This window comes from Ambystoma mexicanum, chromosome 3p (assembly GCF_040938575.1).
Source record: "Ambystoma mexicanum isolate Mex_15411 chromosome 3p, UKY_AmexF1_1, whole genome shotgun sequence".
Lineage (NCBI taxonomy): Eukaryota > Metazoa > Chordata > Amphibia > Caudata > Ambystomatidae > Ambystoma > Ambystoma mexicanum.
The window spans coordinates 1,201,181,854-1,201,201,541 of record NC_090925.1 but is presented as its reverse complement, the minus strand read 5'-3'; the positions used below and the strand labels follow the sequence as shown (position 1 = coordinate 1,201,201,541).

General features: G+C 42.7%; 1 protein-coding gene across 5 annotated transcripts in view; it reads left to right on the top strand.

Moving 5' to 3' along the window:
- MYOT (myotilin) overlaps positions 1-19,688 on the top strand; it is a 546,673-nt gene that overhangs the window by 162,687 nt on the left and 364,298 nt on the right. For 2 of the 5 annotated variants that reach the window (XM_069652618.1, XM_069652621.1), the window contains exon 2: positions 16,906-16,961. The exons of the other annotated variants lie outside the window; for them this stretch is intronic. The gene's annotated coding sequence lies outside the window, so the exon portion shown is untranslated. The remainder of the gene's footprint in view (positions 1-16,905; positions 16,962-19,688) is intronic. 5 annotated transcript variants of the gene reach the window in all.

The following is a 19,688-nucleotide window of genomic DNA, read 5'->3' as shown; positions in this document are numbered from 1 at the left end:
CCAAACACGCATGCGTGTTTAAATATATATTGTGTTTAAAACATATATTGTATTTAAGAACTGTTGCTTTAGATTTGTCCACGTTTGTAACAGTTAGTCATGAGTAAAGGGCCGCGAGTACTTACTAGTGATAAATCTAATAACTGTTTATCACGGAGAACAATACAGTGAACGGCGGAGAGAGAGAGAAAGTTGCGCGCATGCGCGAAAGAGATTAGCGTTTAAAAACGCTAGCAGTGACGGCGGCAGCTCCTTTTGGGCAGCCAGCTTGTTGTTGCAGCACGGAGAGTGCAAGGTAAGAAAGCGCACGAGAGTGATGAACAGATAGGTTGAAGTAGAATTATATGGGGACCTAACATGAGTACTTAACTTTACAGGTAATGCAGGTTGCTCAGAAAATATAGCAGAGTGGAACAGTGCTCTGGGTGATAGAAGGCATACAGGTAGTGAGTTGCAATTATAACTACATATGCAAAGTAGACAGCTAACAAGATAATGTATTACAATGAATTCTCTTTTGTTTTTTGTTTTTTCTGAATTTCACCTTGGACTACATCTATCACCTGGTATGTGTAATTTATATTTTGTTCTTTTTGGGGTTTACGATGGATAACTGGGATGAATTGTACTAATGAATAATAATATAATGATGGGATATTTACTGGTTGATAAATAGCAGTGTTAATAGCCCTGACGATGGACGGATGTCCGAAATGCATTGGCTAAATCTGTATGACACTGACGAGTCAGGAATAAATATGGATATTTGAGAAAAACCTTACAAGGAATTACAGAATTTTGATTTAGAACCATATCAACTGCATGAAAGCGACTAATTGATTCGAACATTGTTTGAAACCCTGGATAGGGTTTCAAACAATGACGGATAGCATCCAGTGACGGAAGCTATCCGTTCCTTCCTTTTGGATATTGCTATAACCTTGTGCCAAGGCTACAGGGTGAGCTCCCATAACAATTGTGAAATACAAGCGAAATTGTGAATAATTTAAAGATAAAGTGGTGCCCACCCTACCCCTTGCTTTTAAAAGGCAGCATCACCCTTCACTTTTACACAATGGGATCTTTGCTCACTGAGCAACTGTTACAATTATTATTTCCTTTCGCGCATACTTTCTGCTTTCTGCAAACATAGAAAGGGAAAGAAGAAAAAAAATGCCATTGCACATTTGAAAAACGAATTTCAGAATATGTATTTTCACCACATTTTGTTCATGGGACTACATTATAATGTTAATGAGTTAGCATTAGTGATTAGTAATTGTTAATTAAATCAGTCAGTTATATAAATAATGTTCAATAATGTAGTCTACTATGCATGAGGTATTCAAGAGAAAAAAAAATGGATGCACTTTTACTCTCTGTATTTTTACATTGAGCTTTTGCTGCATTATGAATCCTGTACCTTGCATGCCACCAGCAAGTTATTCCCATGTTATACTGGCAACATAAAATAACTATATGTGTGTGCCACATTATTGCTGGCAACAAAATGCTATCACATTTATTGAAGTGCTATATACTCTAAAGTGCTATAAATATTATAAAGCACTATATATATTACTACATTACTCTCTCTTTGCTATTTACACACACAAACAAGCATCCACACACACACACACCTACACACACCTCTACACACACCTCTACACACACCTACACACCTCAAACATTCACTCTGACAAGTCTAACTTAATCCCACTTCCTAGTACAGACTTTTTGTCATCTTCGGCAGGCACTGTATAACCGTCCAAGAGAGTTTTCTGTTTTATAGAGAGTGGGTAGTTTTTCAAGGTGTGGAGTGCAAAAGCAAGGCTTAAAAACATGGCGTAAGCTGTTTACACCTTACATTTACAATCTAGGGAATTCTCAATGTATTTGAAAGCTGACCAGGGAAACAAACTGATTTAGCATTTCTGCTCTGCAGTCCACAACCTCCTTCAAATGCCTTCTGGTTTTTGGCTTGTATATGATTTTCTTGCAGATGTGAAACAAGGAGATTCCATGGAATCTAAAAGCTGATGGATTCCGCAGGAACCCACTGTAAATAATGCCATCTGCAAAGTGTAATTTGCCCTTAGCATTTACAATTTTTTTTACAAAAAAGAGAATGCAAGTAAAGGTGATTTAATTTGTTTTTACTGTTACATTTCCCCACCTTATTGATAACGTGGAGAATTACATGTAGGGGACCCAACAGAATATAAGTGGTAATGCTGTTGGTCCCCTGCATGCAATTGACACTTTTATATATGGACCCTGGGAATCACATTGGCCAGTCAATGTAGCACCAACAATGTAATGCAGTATCTCACGGATCCTCTTCCTCTGTCCCAAGGTGATGCTACTGTCTTTTGGGCTGACACTGAAGGACATATCTTCAATACATCAAGCCAAAAGTCACTCTGCAATTTCAAACATGGGTCTGGTAAGCATAAAGGTGTGTACTTGGAGGAGTGCTGAACAGGAGCCAGAAATCACACAGACATAAACCGCAGGCAGTATTTGTCTTGCGCATCTCACCAGATATATGGACCGCTTCTCAAATCATTTTTTTAAATTAAGTGATGGGATGCATTTTGCGAGAAACAAATGATATGCTCTATTCAGAAGTAGCATTTTAATGTGTGAATGATAGATGTGACCAGAACAATGCTACACAGAAGCAAGAGAAGGGAAGGTGTATTGTCCAAGTCATTCTGCTTCTTTTGATTGCTTTGTCATGGTCCTACCGCTTTGTCCCAGTCCTTTATCCTAATCGTTCTTGTTCATTCGAGTCCTTTGTCCCAGTGTTTCTCTTTCACCCTTGTCTTTCTCCTTCATCACAGTCCTTTGTCACAGTCCTCCTGCATGAAAGTTCATCTTATTTTGCATAGTCTTCCTTCATAATAGTAAATGATCATGCTCCCTCTCCTTCATCCAAGTCCATGGTCTAGGTTTGCCTCTTTCATCCTAGTCCTGCTCCTTCAACATATCCTTCCATTCATCAGATTTCACCATCAACACCCTTCTCCTTTGCCATAGTTCTTCATCACAGTCCTTGTCCTTCACCGTAGCCTTTCTCCTTCATCCTAATTCTTCTTCTTTGTTTCAGTCCTTCTTCATCACAATCCTTCCTCATTGTAGAACTGTGTCACAGTTCTTCTTTGTTACATTTCTTCGCCTTTGTTGCAGTCCCTCTCCTTTGTCACAGGCCTTCATCACAGTCCTCCTTTGACAATCCTTCTCCCTCATCGTAGTCCTTCTACTTCATCCTAGCCCTCCCCTTCATCAAACTCCCTATTCTTTGTCAGAGTCCTTCATCATGATCCTTGTTGTTCATGAAAGTCCTTCTCCTTCACCACAGTCCTTCTGATTTGGCACAGCCCTTCTCCTTTGTCAGAATCCTTTCGCAACCTTTCTCGTTTTTCAGTCCTTCTTCTTCATCATGGACCTTCTACTTTATCCTAGCCTTTCACCTACATCATAGTTCTTCATTAGCATCATAGCCCCTCTCCTTTTCTCATAGCCCTTTGTCCAGTCCTTTTCCTTCATCAAAGTCCATCTCTTTCATCATAATTCTTATCAAAGTCCTTCTTCATCACAGTTATTTCTCAGTCTTTCTCCTTCATCATAGTCATTCTCCTTCATTTCAGTCCATCTCCAACACGGCCCTTCTCCTTTATCACAGTTCTTTATCATCGTCTTTCTCCTTCATCACAGTCCCTTCCCTTCATCAAAGTCGTTTTCCATTATTAGACTTCATCACAGCCATTCTCCTTCATCACAGTCATTCTCTTTGCCAAAGTCATTCACCTATGTCACTGGACTTCATCACAGTCCTTTCATTTCATTTAATTTCTGCTTTATTTTTCAATAACAACCCATAGAAGCATAGAAGCATCCACAAAACCCAATACAAATACAACAGTACATAAATATGCAAAGTTAAAATATAAAATTAACAATTCTTGTTAATTACATCAATTGCACCAATGTATAAAAGAACATTATAAAATACTACATTAACAATGCCCTAAGGTTTGTCAATTACATCAGATTACAGTTTCTGGGCTATCAAATACTTGCTTCACCAATGCCAGGAAGTAGAGATAAAACTGGACACTGCAAAAACAACTTCAACATGCGTTGTTAGTTTGTAAAGCAGAAAATTATCTACTATAGAGCTGACACCACAATTAAAAAATATTGATAAAATCTATTTCTTCCTGGCTGGGAAATGGGCCTCTGTTTCTGTCTCCTTGGGGCAAGCGGGACAGAGGCTTGATGAGTTTGTTTGGGTTTTTCCAATTGGTGGTAAAACTTGCCACAGGAAAAATATTTAATCTGAATTTAAGGTAAAGCACTGTTTTCCTAGTTGGGGTTACAGAATGCAAGTAAGCTTCATCCCATAGCTCTGATTTGCAGATTAGATATCCAGGGAGTCCAGATAACATCCCTGCCTTATTGATGAACTTTGCATCGCTGAGCAGTTTTAGCCTGTCTTTTACAGATTGAATATCAGAATCTAACACAAGCCACTCTCTTTGTTTGAGCACATCACGACCAATGGTTGCTAAGGTGTTGAACCATCCTCACCTCTGTCCCCCGTTTGAGGGTATGACATCCCCATCCCATGCCACCTCTTTGTAGTCCTTATCCTTTTTGAGCAGTGCTCCCCCTTCATCATAATCTTTCTCCTTGATGATATTCCTGCTCCTACTACAGAATGTGTTCTTGGTCACTGCCCTAATGCTTTTGAATAGACCTTCATCATAATCACCATGTTTCAGGCACAGTCTCTTAGTCAGTCACAGTCTCCAACTCTCTGCCGCTCCCCCTCTGCATTGCTTCATCTGTCTTTTCTTCTTCTCCAACTCCACATGCCCCTATTTCTCACTCTTTCTCTCTTTCTCTGTCTCTGTCTGTCTTCATCTGTCCCTCTCTCGCTAAATCTCTCTTGCTTTCTGTTGTTCGCAATCTCTTTCTAGTTCCCTTCATCTCATAGGGGCAGAAATGGTGCAAGAACAAAGACTAATGAAGAATTAAAGGCTGCATGCAGAGTTTGTAAGGGACTGGGCACTGTAATCATAAAGCATAAGGTAATGTAAAAGAATGTTGCTTTGTTATGTTGAAACAACCCCCACCCCCTCAGCCCCCAAAGACCAAATATGGATCTGCTCACAGTATTGATCCAACTAGGGGCCTTGCTTGGTATTCACAGTATGGATGGACCTTAAGCTCTGTAATTAAATGTGAAACTTCCAGGCAAGGACCAGATGAGCAGCTGCTTTGAGTGTCAAGGGAAAGGCATGAATTCTCCTCGGATGTTTCAGAGCCAGAAAGGGTTATACGGGCTCCACGCTATCGTATCTTCCTAACATCATTTATAACTGGCTTCTCTTTATGACTATCAACACACTTGTTCGATTGCATGTCTGATACATTTGCCTGGGTGTTGGTACACCTTAACAGTTTCATCTTCTTCCAAACATATGGTCTCATATTACTGTGTTTTATTTCAGAGTGGCACAGTTCTACTTTTTGGCTAATATTTAATACATTGATTGTTAAAGATTACACTATTTTGCTAGACATGGGTTACGTTCTGGGTAACTGGGACATGAAGGTGTGTTTTACCATTATTGATCATGACATGCTGGATAGTACTGAGAATAAAATGTTTGTGTGGTCCTTCATAGCTGGTTGTGCAGGCTGTAGGCTAACAGCATATTGTGAGACATGCATGATATCAAGAGAGATACAGACTCAAATGTAACAGTTTGAAAACCTTAATTATCAAACTTTGTGGATTTGGTGTAATGTCTACCTGGCCCTAACTCTGATGGGAGTATTCCATCAACTGATGCTTCTAAGGGCTGTTGATGTTGTAAGTCCAAAACCAAAGTTCTCTGTGTCCAAACGTATGCTTGCCCTCACTCTTAAACCAAATGATATGATATGATATTTTATTTATATCGTGCCCGTACACAAGTGTTTCAGAGCATGACCAAGCAAAGGGAGGGGAACAAGGGAGAACAAAAAATAAAAACAACAATCTTATTAGGCCCAGTGACATTAAGAACGCGCAAGTGCATGCAGAAGCGAAAAAGGGGGAAAGTGCATGGAAGGGGGAGAAGTGCAAAGTGCAGAACAGAGGAGAGAAAAGAATAAAGAATAAGTTAAATAAATAAATACAGGCAATGAAAAGGTGGTAGTGCAGCCAGCAAGTGGCAAATGTGATAGGGGATTTTCTTAAAGGAAACATGGTGACTCAATAAAAGAAAAGAAATGTAAACCACAGCTGGCTTCAGGTAGTCTTACCAATAGGTGTAGTTCTGCCAGTTCAAAATAGTTCAACTCAAAAGGATTGCCCTTGGAACCTTCCACACAGGGCACTTGCTGTAAATTGTGCGCACTTGCACCTTCTTTCCACCTTTCTGTGCCCCTTGCATACTTCTCCTTACTTTTCACTGTGCTCTCTTGCATCTTCTGTTTCTCACCATGCTCTATTGCACCTTCATTTGCCATTTAAGGTTCCTCTTGAACTTTCTGTATTTCTTTTGGGTCGCTTGCACCCTCTTTTTCACTTTCGGGTTGCTTGCACCCTCTCTTGACTGTCTGATTTCCTTCTCACTGTCTCTCTTGGTTTTGGGTCACTTGCACCCCTCTCCTTACTTTTGGGTCTCTCTTACACCCACTATTGGCTGTTTCCACACTGCAAGCACACTTTGCTGTCTTCCTTTACTTTCTTGCCTCTAGCGCCCCCTTTCTGTCATTCTGCTTTGCTTTATTTCACTGCTTTCCAGCGTTCGCTTGCTTTCGGCTCACTCTCGCTCACTGGGCTCTTCTTTCGACAATGCTCCTGCTCCCAGTCGAGCCACCCACAAGCTACTGAGTTTCTCTCTGTCTCATGAGACTCACCAACAGTAGCGCAGCACCGGCGAGCAGGTCAAATAGATTTGGGTCGATGTCAAGGTCTCACCACCTGCCCCCCAGACACCCTTGGAACTGCCACACTTCCCAGGCTGATCAAGCATTTCCCTGAACACCACCGGCAGGATACAGGCTGTCTTGCCCTGGCTACTTGGAGACACGGCTCCCTAGCCACACTGCAGCCCCTCACGAACAACGGGCCAGTGTCTCGGCATGATGTTCTCCTCTGGATCCTCCAGGCTTCTCTTCCTGCAGCTCCCTGCTCCTTGGCTCCTCTGGTCCAGTCAGCATCCCCAGCTCGCTTTCTGATTCTTGCTGAACCACCCTCTTTATACTGCAGGTGAGAGTCAACTGGAGTCAGATGTGCACAATTGCCGGAATGTGCCTGACCTTTCCTGACTCTAATAGTGGTACAATTCAAAGGTATTAGATGGTAGGTCTCACCAATCTCCTCTGCCTCGTCCCAGTACTTATTGTAAATGGGCAGGGGGAAAAAGTAGGATCTTGCCCTCTGGCATTCTCCTCCCAAGTCCCCATGACCCTCCACTCAGGTGATCCTCCCTCCCTTGTCCTCCCCGATGACCCTTCCCATGCCACCTGAATGGAAGATCCCGGGGGAGTAGGTGGGAGAATACCGTCACGTTTCTCACAGTATCTAATAATAGTCATGTGATGACTGACCTGTCAGCTTTCATGTTGCTTGAGCTAGACCTTTTCTTTTTGGGGCCAACACTAATTCTCCCCTACAAACAAAAGTACAACAAAAAATGCAATGAACAACTGCAAAAGCTCAACCTATTGGATTTGTCAAAGTCTGTTTTTCATATTATAGCTGAACTTCGATAAACAGGTGCCCAGCGGACAGAGTGCTCAAATTGAGTGCCCACCACCAAATCTATGGTTTGGTGAATGTGGATGAAACAAAGCTTGTGACCGGGTAGAGAAAGAAAGGGAAACAGGGGAGAGATGGAGAGAGAAGGAAAGAGAAAGAAAAAGAGAGAGGGAAAGAGAGTAAGAGAGTAAGAGAGAGAGAGAGAGAGAGAGAGAGAGAGAGAGAGGGAGAGCAGTAAAGGAGAAAGAAACCCACATAGATATGAAGAAGAGGTTTTCAGCCCCAGTGTGTTTGCGACAGAACTATTGTTAATGCGTACCTTATGCATTTGGTAATGGGAAGGGTTCATATGATTCAGAGTCATGCACACCCTTCAATTATTGCGCATTTTGGCGTTCCACAGGCCTCCATGGGGATCGGTAATTACTGCATGCCGTAATGATTTGGTGTTGAGGAAGTTTCCTCCACAGAAAACCAGGCGTTTTTTGGAGCCTTTCATTTGGAACTCTACATTTCGTGGAGTGACAAAAGTGGGAGCAATCCAGTTAGCGCCACATTTTTACTGCACCGTCAACCTCTAAATGTGGCCCTCAATCTGTGATTGGATACATGCAGCTTCTTGGTAACTTCCAGTCTGTATTCACTATCTATGCTGAGGCAGGTGTACATGGCACTTTGCTTCCATTCTGTGTTCTGTATCATGTCTGAGCACTTGCACATTCTGCCAGGCTGCTAATCTGTGTCCAGAATCTATGAGAGGCCTATGGGGACTTCCCTCATGGCTTCTACACTCTCTCCTGTATTTGTGCTAGACCATACCTGCCTTTCTGATGGTTCCCAATCGATGTTCTCTTTCCAATCCAATATGTACCATCCTCATAGCTTCTGAACTCCTAACTCAGAACTCAATACATCATTGATACTATATGTACCTTCCCTGTGATGTTTAATTTGAGTTCTGTGACTAAGCTGGGGTATGAGTACCTTTTAGTATGACTGCTGTATTGTGTCCTGCATCTTTGCTAGGGCCTGTGTACCGTCTGCGTGGTTGCTAATGTACAAAGGGGCATCCACTGTTTTTTAAGGAAACAAACAAATCGAAAAAATATTGAATAAAAAGAAAATGGATACATGTGGGTGTGGTAAGGGGTTCATATGGATGGGGAGGGGTTTAGGGTGGAGTACAGCATAGGGAAATAGAAGGCTTGGGGGACCAGCCCAAACACTTTTAAAAAACAAATCTGTAATTTTTCGATATTTTGGTTTCGTTCAAAAGTCATTCTCTGAAATTATTTTCGGTAACATCACAGAACAGTACAAATGTGCTTGAAAGAGAATATATTTTATACTCTTATTCCCCAATGTTATCCCAATATCCCTAACAATTGTTCTGCTCGTGACACACACAACATGTGAGACTGGAGCGTAGTCGGGAAGGAACCCTCTGTCGTCTAACTGGAGACACGTGACCTCTCAAGGAAGAATCACAGCATCTTGTAGCTTTTCTTAAGAGGTTTGGGTTGTTGCAAAATCAACAAAAAGGTATCATGGATTGATTCTGAGAGGGCACTTAAATGTGCTTGAAATGATGGATTTTCAGCCGTTTTCTGCATCTTCAGGAGTACACTGAGTTTCTGCATGTGACAATCTGAGGCCTCCACAGCATAAGACCTTTCCTGTCCTACTGGCGGGGAAGCCGATTGGATTCCAGAAATACTGCATCCCATCTTTCGGCACCATCAACAAAATCCATGTTCATCCACCTTTGGAAGTGGATAACACTGCTACTGACATTGCACAGCAGGCTCTGCAACAACCCTTTGGGCCATCATGTCTGATCATCTCTGGCCATCTTTTGGCCATCATGTCTGAAGAGGTGGGAATGGGGCATCTGAGATGCCCATATCTCCACACCCTCCATCCCCCCAGCATTCTTGTGTCCCTTCAGTGAAGAGGTTTGTATAAGGGTAATATACTTTCTCACGCTGATATCTGTTAAAACTGTTACCTTATTGATATTGATATTTTATTTGTATCGCGCTCATACACAAGTGTTTCAGAGCGCGACGGGGCAAGGGAGGGGAACAAGGGAGAAACAAAACAGCGATCTTACTAGGCCCAGTGACATTGAGAACGCGCAAGTGCATGGGAGAGGGAACAAGGGAAAGTGCAAGGGAGGAGGACCACCCCATTTGGGTGGAGTTAAAACATTGGATAGATTTGTTTGTGGAATTTATACAGATCATCATGCAGCACTTCCTACATGAAATTTCCCTAGAAGACCTCATGAGGTCAATAAAGATAATCAGTTGGGCAGCAACAACAGGTGCTGTTTCAAAAGCTCCCTGCCTTTCCTATTACCCTCTGACTCATAGTGAGGCCCTTTGCAGTGAAAGAATATTCCTCATAATGTCCGCCCGATAGGGGGTGCAGCATCACCACAGAACCTCTCTTCTACTACTGGCTAACTACTCTCCATGGGATATGTTGCTGCTCGGTAAATGAGGAGAGTGGGTTTATAGCCATGAGTGTGATATGATATGTTATTTATAACGCGCTTAATACGCAGAGGTTTCTAAGTGCGGACCCGGGGATCGAACCTGTGTTGCTCTGTGTCATCTTGCTTTCAAGGCGAGCACGTTGCCCCTGAGCTATCCTCCCGAGACAAGTAGATGAGCCACTACTAGAGAGGGGGTGTATGAAGATTATCATCCATGTTATTCGTCACGAGATCTCAGTGATATCCCTTGTGTAGATGATGTTAACTTCGCATAGCATGTTGTGGAACACAATGTGAGTGGGGCGCCAATTTGCCCTGTTGGCATGCGACAATGCCATAAGCAGGAAACCTGTTTTCGACCACAGATGGCCAAATTGCCACAACACAAGAACATAGCATAACAATTACACATTAGAATAGTGTACATTCTTTGCACCATGAGCAGAGCTCTCCCTCTTTGTATCCCAACATGTATAATTGTTGGTGTACAAATATTGAATATTGGGCATGCAAGGCATCCATCACCAATTGATCATTTTAGGAAAGTTGAAGGCCTCTATGTGTAAAGCTTGTTTTGCAAAATGATAATAACAATAAGGATATAAGGTAGGCATCTTCAGTTTGTCTTAGGGGATAGCTGGCCTGAAAAGCAGACACAAACAATGCTAACCAGGTACTGGAAATGCAAAGATGAATACGAAAACAGAACACCTCTAAAAGAACACAAAATGGCGTCTAGACCTAACCCACATAGCGACAAGCTTTATGACTAAATATTTGCAGCGATCCCTAGAACTCTCCCTGGTTACCATCGGTGTAGTTGCTATTTGACAGTGAACGTATTTTACAAGCTTGCAGAAGGCCTTTGGTGATTAAATGTTATGCTAGCAGGCAATGCATGGACATTTAAAAAGGAAATTAATTGATTGCGTTGTTTGACTATACAGAGGAGGAACCGATGTCTAAAGTTAATTCTTAGCTCTTGTGTAAACCTATGACTTAAAATTGCTCCACTAGGTAAACATAATTGCATGCATGGGCGATTTAAACATATCATTAAATTGCTTTCTGTCAGCAGTTGTCAAGAGATTTCCCAATGCTATGTTATGGTTTGTTATGTTAGGCTGCTATTTTATCTGGGACTTGCAGAGGACAACATTTGATATTTACATGCCTTTTGGAGATCCTGGCTACCACATCAGCTAAGCAGTGGGAGTTCTGTACTGGTTTGAGACTTAGAAACATCTGTGACCCCTGTGTGCGTGTCTCTGTGTTTGTATACAGTTGACCATGTTCTTTATGTAGTTTCCAATGGTGGAAGCCCCGCTGGGGGCTCATCCTTGGAGCATTCCGGCTGGCCGCTGACTCAGTGATGCTTTATATGTGTGCATGGAGATGTGTGGGACTATGTGCAATGGTCAGTCTGCGGGAAGAGGGAACCTTAGCTCTTTACAGGGTTTGTGCCACATGATGAGTATGTGCGTTGTTTAGTAGATCTTTGAGTCTGGTACAATTTGTAAAAGTGTGTGGTGTGTTTGGAGTCGTCGTTTGAGTTCTCATATGATGGGCATGAGGCTTTGTGTATCAACACCTTTTACAATGGGTGGGCGCACAGAAAAGGGCAATTACCGGGTCATTACGACCTTGCCGGACCCGGTAATTGCCCTTTTCTGGCCCCATAGGGCTCAAATGGGAATGGGGAGGGTGGTAGCACTGTTACCATTAATAACAGTACCGTTAATGACGGTGCTACCGTCATGTTCTGCTCGCGGGTGCCGGTACGGCCACCAGATCAGACCTGGTGGCTGCAAAGGCACCCGCTAGCAGAACTCATAGTTTACCAGTAATGTAAGAATGGTACCGGCAAGCTTACCTGTACCGTTGTGACTGTACCGGAAAACTCATAATGAGGCCCAATGTCTGTCCAATTACAAACAGATGGTCTCAATGCCGATGGTATCACAAATCCTGGAGTATTAGTTAACTCTCAGACTCCGGGCCCATTACCTCTGGGCACGATGAAAGAGCCAGATGAAGGTGTCACAGAACAGCAATCAACAATGAATAATACAGAGTTGTTTGCTTTTCCAAGAGAAAGGATTGAACAAGTTTCATCACCAGGAGATCATCTTTTGAACAGAAACGCAATTCTACAAATAACAAAACAAATCCCAGACCTCTATCTTTTCTCAACCCATGATATTGAGTACATACATTTCCCCTATGAAGACTGTGCGAACATTGTAGAAGTTGGTTTAGAGCCACGAATGGGGGTCAGTGTGTTTCTTGCTGCAGGAGCCCACTTTCAGAAATTGGGCTATGCTATGTAGAACAACATGCCGGAAGAAATTAGGGGAGAGTAATGTATCACTTTAGACAATTGGGACATTTCGCTGTTCTGCTGGAACACGAGGGGCCATAGGGGTTTCAGAAATAACATGACAAGAGCCGTTATATTTGGCTTCTATGATTTAATTCTGCTGCAGGAGACCTGGCTAATGACAGTACTCAAAAAAGATTGTTTCTCCAAATTGGAACAGAAGGTCACACATTATAATGGAGGGCGTCCTTCTGGAGGACTAATAATACCCTACGGGAACTTGATAATAAAGAAATTAGAAATATTATCAATCAATTCCCAGGGTATCCTAGCCGCTAAACTCTATTATCAGGTTGATGAGACCATGAGAAATGTAATAATAGTGAACATCTGTTGGAACCCCTCGCCCTCCAACTTGGAACATTTTATGGCGAGCCCGTCTGCCATATTGTTGAATGCATCATCCACGGATGGCTGACTGGGTATAATAATAGTGGGTGATCTAAATTCGTACTGCCTGCTACCGCATCTATAGGCACACCGAAATATAGTGTGACCTGTGATAATAAGAGAAAATGGATGACCTACTTTGAAGAGTGGGACTTGCTCTTGCCCAATGGAAGTATCGAGGGGGATTGACAATCTGCACCCACATGGAAAAGTGGCACGTCTAGTTTAATTACAGATTGCCTTATACTGCTGAGAGACATGTTTAAATGCTGCAGAGTCATGGAAATAAGGGATAGTGGGCACAGTGACCAAAATATGGTGACTACCAAATTCTTTCTGTCAGAAACAAGAGCTGAGGAGGGTTATCAGAAAAAGTCACTGATTGGTGAGGAAAGATAGCCCAGCGGCAACACGTTTGTCTTGGAAGCAAGACAACGCAGCACAACACACGTTTTCATCGCAACACTGAGCTTAGAAAGAGCTCGTTGATATTAGGCATGTTATCAAAAAAACAATTGACACTGGTGGAAACAGAGTGTTGAAGTTTAGAGGTGGAGGCTCTTGGTTGAATAAAAACCTAGGTGACATAGTGACCCCTATGACGAGCGAGCAATTGGACTATGTACCCCTTGTAATTTTTTAGATTTCATCTGGGAACAGGATACATCGATATACATCTGGGAAAAAAATCTGTGCCAAACTAAATTGTGCCTTTGACCAAGAAACCTGCACCCATAAAAGGGACTGTGAAAGAATATTTGGGTCCTTAATAATGGTCACTTAGCAAAAATAGATATCCAATGGGAGAAAAATAAACTGACTCTGGAATATAAAAACAGAGCTACGACACAACGCTTCCTTAAGAAACCAAGAGAGGGTGAATTAATGCTGGGTACTCTTGTAACAAAAAAATTCACAGAATTTCAGGTTGTAGTACATCAAGAGGGTGGGACGCAGGGTCAGTTGCAAACCAACTCTGTGACTGAAAATATCTGGACAAGTCCCTTCTGGGAATTATATAGGAATCTGACCGGTAATGGGTGGGAGTCGAATGAAAGCAGTCCCTGGATGTTACATCTGACTAGAGAGGTTATAGCCGAATTGATAATAAAATCCTCCTCCTCAAGCCCTGCAGGGCAAAATGGTTTGATGAATATCATTTTGAAATCAGAAATAGTTTTATCTTCAACAATAATGTTGGCCCTGTTTAATAGTGTGATCCGTTAAAACAGTGTCCCTCGAGTTGGAGAACCGCTATTATAATTTCCATCTATAAGAAGGGCGATCAGTCAGATCCAGTCAACTATCTCCCAATCGCCGTCCTAGACGTGGTCAGTAAGCTGTTTGTGGAAGCGATTCTCGTGAGAACTAGAAATGTGGGCTCAGAATAGAGGCATTTTGGACAAATCGCAAATCAGCTTCAGAAAAGGAATGTAAACTTTCTTGAATGGTCTAATTATTAACATTGTTGGCCTCATTATGACTGTGCCGGTCCGGTAACAATGGTACCGGTAAGCCTACCAGCACCGTTGTTACCAGACCAGCACAGTACAACTCTGCGGGCAGGTGCAGTCCCGCCAGCAACGGTCAGATCTGGCAGGTGGGACGGCACCCGCTTGCAGAGTTTTCACGAGAGCACCAGCACCATTGTTAATGGTGCCGGTGCTCCCGTGTCTCCATTCCCATGGAGTCCAACGGGATACCATGGGAATGCAGATTAACAGAAATACTGGCGCCTGACTTCCCGGCGGCCGGCGATGTAATACCCCAGTGTTACAGGAAGTCAGGCGCCAGTAATCACCAGCAGGGTTACCGCCAGACCCGAAATGAGTCCATGTGTTGTAAGGCTTGGTCGAAAGGCATCCTCTCCCCTATGGACCTTTAATGTATTTATCAAAAGCATTTCATACCCTCAATAGAGGGCTACTTTGGGATAAGTTAAGACAATGGGGTCTCCCTCCCAATTTGTTATCACTAATAGTGTACACTCTCATGGAAATTCCAGAATACAAGTCAGACTAGATGGCCAGGGACATATGACTAATCCAACCAAAGCGGAAAAAGGCGTGAAGCAGGGGTGGATTTTGTCCCCTTGCCTCTTTAACCTCTACCAGGCAGATTTATATGAGGCCCTAAGCCGCTAGACATTCGTGGGCCAGAAGTTGGGGAACCTAAAAGATAGCTGGATCGCCTTTGCGGATGATATCATGCTCTTACATTATACCCCACCAGGCCGCCAGCACCTGCTGACTGCCTTAGGGAAATATGCTGCGCAAAATAACCCACTCATCAACCTGTCTAAATCTAATATTGTCCACTTTTCTAATTCAATAAAAAAAGCAGTTTCCACTAAATGGACCCTCAATGGCGCGCTCAGATTAAACAAGCAATGTATCTTGGCATCAAAATCACATCACAACCCAATATCACTCTTGTAGAATCTAGATTACATAAAAGAATGCACTCATTTGTATGCCACATGAAAAAATTACAGGGAAAATACTGTAGATTTCTATCGTCCCATTAATCAATTTTCTATAAGGGCAAAGTAACTCCAACTCTATTGTATGGGATGGACGTAGAGTCTCACTCTTGGAATCTAGATTGGGCACGACTCGAAGACAGGCTGTGGAAGAAGTGCCTAAACCTGCGACAGTCTCTCCCGATGGCAACACTGCAGTATGAATTTGGCCTGAATACACTCAGGTCCTGCCTAGATAGGAAGCTGGTGTCATTGTATCAGTCATTCTGGGTATCATACAAACAGTCTTTATATGAAGATGTAAAATCCTTACTGCAGGAGGGATCCAGTCAATTTCTTTGTAAATTAGAGGGATTGGCGCTCTCAATCTTGGTCAACCGTTCTCGAACAGTCAAGGAGCTTTTTGAAAACCCTGTAGGAGTCAAACAGGTAGTTATGAGAACAGACTGGGTGATAACCATTGATAGGATGCAAAGTTACAAAGTGCACAAATCCTTTTCCTTTCTGGATAAAAGAGGTGCCCTACCATCATATTTGAAACAATTCCCCAACTCCAGATGGCAAGCAGAATTCTTGAGATTTTGCCTAAATGTACTATGAATGGGAGAAATCTTGGCAGCACGGGACAACGTGCACAAAATAACAGGTAAACGCTATGGGTAGATGTAGCAGGGCAATCGCTATGACACATTATAATGTTGTGTCCGGCTGTCCAAGCTTTGAGAGTGCTCTATTTGAAATGCTTTGTTGATAAGATCAGATGGTTGAACACAGAGGACTTCTGGGGAAGACTATGTTCGGGCCATGAACATTTTTTAACTGTGGAAGTATTGTCTTGGCTTTATTATATTGTACAATTTAAAAGTTATAGTAACGCGAAAGGTAGTTGGATATGTCAACAGTTCAATCAGGCAAATGTACAGTTAAGAAATCGTATCGAATGTATTCAAAACATAATTATTAAAACATGATTAAACTGCTCATAATCAAATACAACACATGTAATAAGTATTAAAAAAAATCTATAAAAATAGTAAACATCTGACTACATGTCCTGGTAGATAGAATTTGGAACTTAATAATTAAGTTGTGCGATCATGGGGGTCCGTGGGTATATTAATCTCTTTTCCTGTTAGGACTTATCTATGTTGATAGGTGGAAGTTGCTAACTAGTACAACATTTCCTAGAAGCTCGATCTCTCTTTAAAAACACATATGTAGGGGGTTGTTAATTTCCGTTAGAGTGATGTTTCTGACCTAAGGATTGGTCCGGTAAATTAACTGTATTTTATTAATATCTTTTATGGTGTTTTTCTGTATATGTGTGAAATGTCATTTTCTTGAGTATAACACATTATTAATAAAAAATATATATATATCTCATATAGGCTATCCATTCCGGAGCCAAGGTAAAGAGAGGGGATCGTCACAAGGAACTCAGCTGGTATGAAGGGGAGGCCACGTGAATGCATGATTCGCAAAACCAAGAGCTCTCAGGTTTCCGCATGCCATGCATGAGAAATGCATCCTGTCCTGTTTTTGGGGGGAATTCTGGGAATTGTAGTTTTGTCTTCCCATTTCAAATGTTGGCCTATAGGACCCTCTGTTCCAAGAAAACGACAGAACTGGATGAACTTTCTCATACAAGACTTGGGGAAACTTGACATCACCGGACCATAGACCGTAGGTGCTCTACAGAATTTCTTTGGTAACTGGGCCACCAGATGCATTGTCAAGTGAAACATACAGAGCATGAATTAATTAACCCAATCCTGTCACAGGTCACACTTGCACTCTTTCTGATGTGATCTGGGAACGGGCAGCACCTGGCATAGTACACACATGCCCAGTGGTGGAAATGGAAAACAATGTGGTGGGGGATCCCACAAGGGCCGGGGTGGGAGCGGAGTTTGGAGGAAGGGGCGGAGTCCGAGGAGGCAGGGTTTAGAGGGGGCAGAGCTGGCAGTTGACTACCGATCAAAGGAAATTGCCAAAATAATAGTTTAAAACGGCGCAATTTCTTTCATGCTGCTTCTTTTCCAAACTCCACACTGTATATCGATTCCAGTTTAAACCACTTCCATGGCACTGGTGCACTCAAAATATGATATCATTACCACTTGAAAACAGCTATTTCGTGCCGCAACCGAGCCTGCGCAGGGCAGATTAGATGTCCCCACCTTCGCGGGCCAAAAGGCCTTCTGCATATCGCACAGGGTCAAATGCAGCACTTCAGGTGATATATAACTTATCTGATGTGCTGCATTTTTTAGAGGCCAGATATGAATGTGTGCTGGCTCCGTGTTTGTTCTTATTTGTATATAACCAAATAAGAACAAACCCCAGAGCGACAAAGGAAACAGGGGTAAAATTAAAATTAAAGCACCGGAGGGGAGCAAGTACAAAATAAGTAAAATGCTCTGTGCACAGTCCGCTTGCACTGCAGGGCAGATTAGACTGCGAGCCCACCAAGGTGGGGGCTCAGAGATCTAATCGGCCCTGTGCAAGCACTGTGCACAAAGAGTAATCTGCTCTGTGTGCACAGTGCGCTTGCACAGGGCAGATTGGATCACCGAGCGGCCGAGCCCCCACCGAGCGGGATTGGCAATATGATCTGCGTGGTGTCCTGCTGTGCATACGTAGGGGGTGGAGCCAGAAGAGCACTCATGGCACCAATATGCTGCTCTGCCCCGCTACTCTATACCATAGCGGGCGTTTTTTTCTTTGAGCTTTTATGGTTTACTACATACTTTTAACTAAAAGGATAAAGGACAAGCTTAAAATAAAAAGCCCCCTTTCATTGTACAAGAGCACAAAGGAATGTGAGTCCAAAAGAAACCTTTGGGTTTTTCAGACACACAACACGACGCACTGTGTGATAAGGTGTCTTGCTTATAGTAATTGCTATATACATGCAGCTTTTAGTGTGTGATATGACAAACAATGGAAATCAAACCGTTTTGAATGGTTAACAAACAGACAATATGGGTGTAGCCTAAGTAGTTTGGAAAGATGAGGGTTTCCTTTGTGATTCAATGTGTTGTGTTCGACGGTTATATTGCTAACTGTGGCTGTGTGTGTGTGGGGGGGTTGAGCTCTGATACAACTATTGAAACTTAATGCGACGATGTGTAGAATATATGCAATTGTCACTAGAATGGTGCATTCTCCTCTCACTGGTTTATCTCCTCAGTAGGCTGAGCCTCCCATAAGTGTGGTCTGTTCCAAGGAAGCATCTAGAATGGCAGAAGTGAGAGGGAGAAGGATGGGGGGAACTTTGTAAAATGTCGTGTTTTTATTAGGAATCTGGCTCTCCCACTGTGTACCGGTCCACACAGGCTCCTGGGCCCTTTTCCTGATAAACCACTACAGTCAAGAGACTACTTGGCGCAAGCAGTGAACCTCATTGTGTCACAATGAGTACAAGTAGCTTCACAGCATTTGAAATAATACATGGTAGTATTACCCAGCTAAATCGTATTTAAAATGATCAACTGCGTAAAGATGCATGAAAGTTGCGGACTACATAGACAAGAATGCAATGTTATGTGAGCGCCTTAAAGCCATGACATGCTTATTACTTCATACTTGACAGCCACAACTTGAGATCTCTGCAAACTACCCTATGCGCTGTACTGTGTTTCGACTTCAACACTCCCCAGAACAGCCTGAGAGCCACCCACATGCAATCAATGTTTGTCACATGCAAGTCCATTGGCAATATGCACTATGCATAATGTGCAACATATTTGCAGATCCACAAATGAATGTGTTAAAAGCCTTTGATATGATATGATATGATATGATATGGCATTAAAACGCACCTATACACGAGTGTTTCAAGGCGCAAAGAGGCAAGGGGGTACAGAGGGAAGATAGAGAACGATCCTACTAGGCCATGTGTCATTTAGATTGCACAAGTGCATGGGAAGGGGAAAGTGGGAAAGTGAGGGGGAATGGGGAGGGTACAGTGCAGTACATGTGATAATAGAATAATAACCATAAGTAAAGTACGGCAGGTGGCATGTGCAAGGGTAAGTGCAGACATCAGGTGTCAAGTGCTGGTAGTGGGACTGTTGCCAGGAGGGCAGTGCAGGTGTGCGACTGGTGGGGGAGGGGACCTGAGCCTGAGATCAGAAGGTGGCCAGGTGACCAGTGCAGTTTCAGTTTC